Here is a 7,338-nt window from a genome sequence, read left to right on the forward strand (position 1 = left end):
TCGTGCACCCGCGGGGCCTCGCGGACGCGGGCCCGGGCTGTGGGCGCAAGGCGCCGTGGAGGCCCCAGGTGGGCAGGTGGCCCCTTCGGGCACCAGCGGAGGCTGGGGCCAGAGGCTGCTGGGCCGGGTTGAGCGGCCCTGTTCGTGGGACGCCTCTCGAGCTGGGTGCGGGCGGAGGACGGAGGCGAAGAGCACCGGTGCTCCATGGATAAGGGAGCGATGACTATTCTCACCTTGCTAAATGCAGGTTGCCTTTTGTTTTTTTTTCTTTCACCTGAGTGAAAAACACTACAGTGCATCAGGGAAACAGAAAACAAAACCAAATACCGAGCAAACTGAGCGTTGATTGTAGAACAAGTGGTTCCTTAGATAAAAATACGTCCAGCTCCTCTCTAGAACTGAAGGCCAGGTTTTGGTGTCCCATCGGCAGATTAAGTCGTAGTAGCACCGAGCCTCGCTGGGCATTGAAAAAAATGTCAAGTTGAAATGTTTTAAGAGTTTCTATGCTTTACTATTTAAAAACGATAGCCTAAGATGTGTTTTTTTTCCTCAAAGTCTCTTTGGAAGCTAGATTGTAGAATAGTGTGACTTCATATTTCATGTCATCGTTGTATAATAAGTAGATGATTAAATCTGTACTAAAGTGGAAGGCTTTGAATGGACAGTGATTCTTCTTATAAGGAACCCTCTAGCTACATTCTGCATGTTTATTGTTAAGTTTCATCTTTATTATTTGTAGGTATCAAAGGTGACAATCTAGGTATCCCGGCTTTGGGGAAAGACTTCAGGGTTCTTGGATTCAGAGTCAACTGCTAAATTGTCATTTAATGTTACGAGTTTAATTACTGTACCTCAGTATGTATTTGTGAATGAGACCAGGCCTTTCCAGGAGTTGTGCTCAGTACCTGTAGTTTCGTGAAAAGTAATGAAATGATACATTTTTTTTTTAAAGTAGGTCATGAGGTTTGAAATCAGGGCCCAGACACTGTCCCTGAACTTTTTATGCTCAAGGCTAGTGCTCTACTACTTGAGCCACAGCAGCACTTTCGGTTTTCTGGTAGTTAATTGGAGATAAGAGTCTGGACTTTCCTCCATGGGCTGGTTTTGAACTGCAATCCTCAGATCTCAGCCCCCTGAGTAGCTAGGATTATGGGCACGAACCACCAACACCTGGCCCAAAATGATACATCTTTTTTTTTTTTTTTTAATTTGTCGGTTGTGGGGCTTGAACTCTGGGCTTGGGTGCTGTCCCTGTGCTCTTCATTCAAGGCCAGTGCTTTACCACTTGAGCTACAGTGCCACTTCCGGTTTTCTAGTGGTTTATTGGAGATAAGAGTCTCCTGGACTTTCCTGCCAGGGCTGGCTTTGAACCGTGATCCTCTGATCTCAGCCTCATCATTAGCTAGGATTACAGGCATGAGCCACCGGTGCCCGGCAAAATGAGACATCTTAATTTCAGTTTTTATTTTGTGTGATTACATTACTTATTTAAAAATGGCATTTTTCTAACATTAAATGGATGAGAGAATGTTTGAAAGTATTTTAGAGACCAGAGGTAGATGATCCCAGTGTCACATACTTTGTTAACTGCTTTTAAAAAGTTCTCTTGGGAAGTTGAATATATATTGCAAACAAGATAGATAAGTTATTGATGCCTATTAAGTCTGTTTTCTGGTTTGTTTCAATGTTCTGTTACAATTTTATCCTCCTTTGAGCATTGGCATGAAGGTGATACGGTTCAGACAGTTGAGGTTTTTTGTTGTTTTGTTGTTTGTTTTTTTTCTTGCTTGCTGGTCGTGGAGCTTGAACTTGGCTTGGGCACTGTCCCTCAGCATCTTTTGCTCAAGGCTAGCACTACTTGTACTGCATCCACTTCTGGATTTTTGGTGATTAATTGGAGATAAGCGTCTCACAGGACTGAGATATAGCTCAGTGGCCATGAAATATCCTGGGTTTGATCCCCAGTATCAAAAAAGAAAAGACAAAAAAAAAGTCTTACAGACTTCTCTGCCTGGCCTGATTTTGAACCACAATTCTTGGATCTCAGCCTCCTGAGTAAATTCAGTTACAGTCATGAGCCATGAACACCTGGCTTGAAATGAATTGTTTTGATATCCTATTAGTTTTACTTTCGTATTGTTTACTTTTGGTACATAAGAAGGAAATGGTACCTTTATGTTTAAGGAAAAAAAACCTGTCATTTGGTTTAAAATTAAGAAGCAGATAAACTAGATGGATGTAATATACATATATTTCCTCTAAGATGTAGAATTTTGGCAAATAGTTGTTTAGTTGGCCAATAATAGCAGAGTGGGGAGAGATAGGAAAACCAACAGCTACAACCTGATGATTATGGTTTTTTGGGGGGCGGGGGAGGAAGGAGGTCATGGTGCTTGAACTCAAGGCCTAGGCTTTGTTCCTGAGCTCTTCTGCTCAAGACTAGGGCTCAATTATTGCTTTGAGTCACAACATCACTTCCAGTTTTCTGGTGGATCATTGTAGATAAGAGTCTTTTTTTTTAAAATTTTTATTTTATTTGTGAACATGCTGTACAGAGGAGTTACAATTACATGGGCAGGATAATGCATACATTTGTAGATAAGAGTCTTATGGGAGCCGGGCGCTGGTGGCTCACGCCTGTAATCCTAGCTACTCAGGAGGCTGAGATCTGAGGATCGCGGTTCAAAGCCAGCCCGGGCAGGAGAGACTGTGAGACTCCTATCTCCAATAAACCACCAGAAAACCGGAAGTGGTGCTGTAGCTCAAGTGGTAGAGCGCTCGCCTTGAGCTGAAGAGCTGAGGGACAGCGCCCAGGCCCAGAGTTCAAGCCCCCCGACCGACAAAAAAAAAAAAAAAAAAGAATCTTATGGGGCTGGGAAGGTGGCTCAGTGGTAGAGCACTTGCTTTGCATGCATGAGGCCCTGGGATCGATTCCTCAGAACCACATAAGCAAAAAAGACAAAAAGTCAGAAGTGGCGCTGTGGCTCAAGTGGTAGAGTGCTAGCCTTGAGCTGAAGAGCTGAGGAACAGCGCCCAGAGTTCAGGCCCCACAACCGGACCCAAAAAAAAAAAAGAGTCTTACGGACTTTCCTGCCCAGGCTGGCTTCAAACCATGATCCTCAGATCTCAGCCTCCAGAGTGGCTAGGATTATAGGCATGAGCCATCAGTACCCAGCTGTTTTTTTTTGGTCAGTGTAGGGCTTGAATTTAGGGCCTGAGCACTGTCCCTGAGCCTCTTTGTGCTCAAGGCTAGCCCTCTACTATTTCAGCTACAGCTCCACTTACCGTTTTTGAATGGTTTATTGGAGATAAGAGTCTCATGAGGACTTTTCTACCTGGGCTGGCTTTGATCCTTAAGATCTTAGCTTTCTAAGTAGCTATGATTGCAGGTGTGAGCCACCAGCACCTGGCGCCTGCTTTGTTTTTTTAACCAGTACCGGGCTTTGAACTCAGCACCTCGTATTTGCTAGGCTAACATTCTATTACTTGCCTTCTGAGTTTAATGACTACATTTAAAAAGAAACATATTAATGACTATATTTGATCTTTATTAAAGTATTTCAAAATCTGTGCAATATCTAAGTCATATGCTTTCCTTTATGGAAAAAAATTTGAGGGAAATAATTCAAATTAGACTTAAACTTTTAAGGTAAAACACTTTACCATACCTCTTGGCCCTCTGACTTTGCAAATTAAAAAAAAAAACAACTAAAAACAAAAAACCCCCCTGAGAACCCAAAGAAATAAAAGTTCATACATATTTGGTTAGTGATCAAGGTAGCATTGGAATTCAGTGCTCTCTCCAATATTAGGCCACTCTGAGGTAGTCTATCTCAAAAACTATTAATTTATATTATAAAGTCCTTTTAAAAAACAGCTTTAGGACTTTGTTTTTGTTTTTGCTGTTTCTGGGGCTTGAATTCTGGGCCTGGGCATTGTCTCGAGTTTCTTTGCTCAAGGCTAATGCTTTACCAGTTAAGCCACAGTGCCACTTCCGGCTTTTTCTGAGTAATTTATTGGAGATAAGAATCTCACATACTTTCCTGGCTGGCTTAGAACCTTGAGCATCAGGCTCCTGACTAGCTACGATTACAGGTGTGAGCCACTGACTCCTGGCTTAGTTTTAGATTTAGAATAAATGAAGATACCAAAGAGTTTCTTATACCTCATATTCAATACTGACATTAGCCAAAGTTCATACTGTAATGCATATTTCATTAGTTTGTATGTAATCTCTACCCTATGGACCTTATCTATACCACATTGCATTGTAACATGAAATATTTTAATTTTTTTTCCATTTAGAGTGGGACTTTTTTTTTGGTCGGCCGTGGGGCTTGAACTCTGTGCCTGGGCGCTGTCCCTCAGCTCTTCAGCTCAAGGCGAGCGCTCTACCACTTGAGCTACAGCACCACTTCCGGTTTTCTGGTGGTTTATTGGAGATAGGAGTCTCACAGTCTCTCCTGCCCGGGCTGGCTTTGAACCGCGATCCTCAGATCTCAGCCTCCTGAGTAGCTAGGATTACAGGCGTGAGCCACCAGCGCCTGGCTTAGAGTGGGACTTTTTGAGTGCAGATGTTTATAAAATGTGTAAGTAATGAGAGGTTCAGAAAAATAAGATATTTTTTCTTTGATTGCAGAGCTGTACAATAAGATCAGAAAAAAAGTAAACCCTTTTAATTATCCTTTTCAGAAGTGGGCAGAATTGTTAATACTGGAAAAAATTACTTTTTAACCATGTTTTGATTTCCCTACTGCCCTCAACAGGATACTGTGCCACTTGGGAATTTACTTGTTAATCCTTGCTTTCCTCCTATTAAGATAAAAATGTTTGAATATGGACAGAACTTGGGAGTCATAATAGAAGAGGCTTATATGTTTAAATCATAATTTACTTAATGTTTATTCACTTATTTTTGCTGTGTTGGGTTTGAGTTCAGGCCCTCTGCTTGTTAGGCAGGCAGTTTAAATTCAGAGTCTGCTGTGGTAATTTTGTAGGTAGAGGCAAACTTTACTGCCCCAGGCTAGCTACAAACCACTGTTCTCTGGATCTCAGTCTCCTGAGTAGTTAGGATTATAGATGTGAGCCACTGGCAAAGTGTGTGTGTGTGTAGTTGTGAGGCTTGAACTCAGGGCCTGGCACTGCCCCTCAGCTCTTCAGCTCAAGGCTAACACCCTACCACTTGAGCCACAGTGCCACTTCCAGCCTTTTTCTGCTTAGGTGGTGCTGAGGAATCGAACCCAGGGCCTCATGCGTGCAAGGCAAGCACTCTACCACTGAGTCACCTTCCCAGCCTGAGATAAGATTCTTTTTTTTTGGGGGGGAGGGTCTGGTCGTGGGGCCTGAACTCTGGGCCTGGGCAGTGTCCCTCAGCTCTGCAGCTCAAGGCTAGCACTCTACCACTTGAGCCACAGCTCCACTTCTGGCTTTTTTTCTTTTTGCTTATGTGGTGCTGAGGAATCGAACCCAGGGCCTCAGGCATGCAAGGCAAGCGCTCTACCACTGAGCCACCTTCCCAGCCCCCCGAGATAAGATTCTTACAGGGTTTTTCTGCCCTGGATGACTTCAAACCAAGATCCTGAGATCTCAACTTCCTGAGTTTAGGATTATAGACGTCAGCTACTGGTGCCTGGCAAGTTTTATATAGCTTCATAAAAAGCTTTCCAAGAGTAGGGGCTAGAGGGCATGACTCAAGTGTATAGTGCTTGCCCAGCAAAGCTCCCTAAGTTGAAATCCTAGTGCACATACACAAAAAAGTTTGAACATTGTTTTCCTTTCCTTTTTTTTTTTTTTTTGTCTGTCATGGGGCCTGAACTCTGGGCCTGGGCACTGTCCCTCATCTCTTCAGCTCAAGGCAAGCACTCTACCACTTGAGCCACAGCACCCCTTCCACAATACATTTTTGCTTGCACATTGATAATGGATAATCAGTGACTTGTTATTAACATACTAGAAAAAAGAGCACCTGTTAACACATATGTATCTATTATTTTGCATAGTGATTTGTGGACAAAAGAGCAGTAGTATACTGTGGTAGCTGAAGTTTGAACAATGGTAGTACATGAAATTCATATAAGGTAAATCCTTGATGTCATAGGCATGAAGATACCAAGGAGGATATTACCAGGATATTGCTATTGAGGGAAATTTTCATGCTTAGGGGATACAGTGTTCACTACTATACTGTAGATTCTTGATTCATTAGTTTCCCCTAAGGCTGCCCAACCTATTCTAAAGGCATGCTACCTTTCAGCAGACCTTAACTCATACTTTATCACTTCAGTTAAGCACATTGAGTTTTACTTTGCATTTTTTGGGAGATATTTTTATAAAATCAAGGGCAAAGTAATGATTTGTATGTATGTCGTGTGCATGTGCCAGTGTCAGTCCTAGGGCTTGAACTTGGGACCTAGGCACAGTCCTTAAGCTTTTTCTCTCAAGGCTAGCCGGTGCCACTTCTAAGGAAATAATTTTTACCACAACTGATGATAATAGGATTCATGAGAGCTTTATGCCAACTAAGCTGTGAAATGTACTTGTGGGAATTATAAATATTTGGTTTTGAAAGGTTTTTTTTTTTGCCAGCCATTGGGCTTGAACTCTGGGCCTGGGTGCTGTCCCTGAGCTCTTCAGCTCAAGGCTAGCGCTCTACCACTTGAGCCATGGCGCCACTTCTGGCTTTTTCTGCTTATGTGGTACTGAGGAATTGACCCAGGGCCTCATGCATGCAAAGCAACTACTCTACCACTGAGCCACCTTCCCAGCCCAATTGAAAGGTATTTTTAAAGAAAAAGTTTTAGTTTTTGACTGTGTACAGCTGAAACCATGTAAATAAGTGAATAAGGCAGTCTTAATATATATGGAAACCATTTGCAGCACAGAATGCCTGTGTATGGAAACATACACTTTGTCCAGTTATTTTGCTAGTTGCTTAACATAAAGCATCAATGAAGTAGATATAAATCATGCAGACCAGAATAAATATGATTAAATATTTGAAAACTTGTCTTTGAAAAGCTGATTTACTGGGCACCTGTGAAATTACTCAGAAGACTGAGAGCTGAGGATTGTGCTTCAAAGCCAGCCTGGGCAGGAAAGTTTGTGAAGCTCTTTTTTTTTTTTGTCAGTTGTGGGGCCTGAACTCTGGGCCTGGGCTCTGTCCCTCAGCTTTTCAGCTCAAGGACAGCACTCTACCACTTGAGCCACAGTGCCACTTCGGCTTTTTTCTTTTTGCTTATGTGGTGCTAAGGAATTGAACCCAGGGCCTCATGCATACAAGGCAAGCACTCCACCACTGAGCCACCTTCCCAGCCCAAATGTTCTTTTTTTTTTTTTTTT

The 7,338-nt window shown here is 42.7% G+C and overlaps 1 protein-coding gene across 1 annotated transcript in view; it reads left to right on the forward strand.

Annotated features, from left to right (window-relative positions):
• Positions 1-7,338, forward strand: part of Ube2v2 (ubiquitin-conjugating enzyme E2 variant 2) — a 37,304-nt gene that overhangs the window by 303 nt on the left and 29,663 nt on the right. The window lies entirely within an intron of this gene.

The sequence above is a fragment of the Dipodomys ordii genome, unplaced genomic scaffold (genome assembly GCF_000151885.1).
Source record: "Dipodomys ordii isolate 6190 unplaced genomic scaffold, Dord_2.0 Scaffold9, whole genome shotgun sequence".
In the NCBI taxonomy this organism is placed as follows: Eukaryota; Metazoa; Chordata; class Mammalia; order Rodentia; family Heteromyidae; genus Dipodomys; species Dipodomys ordii.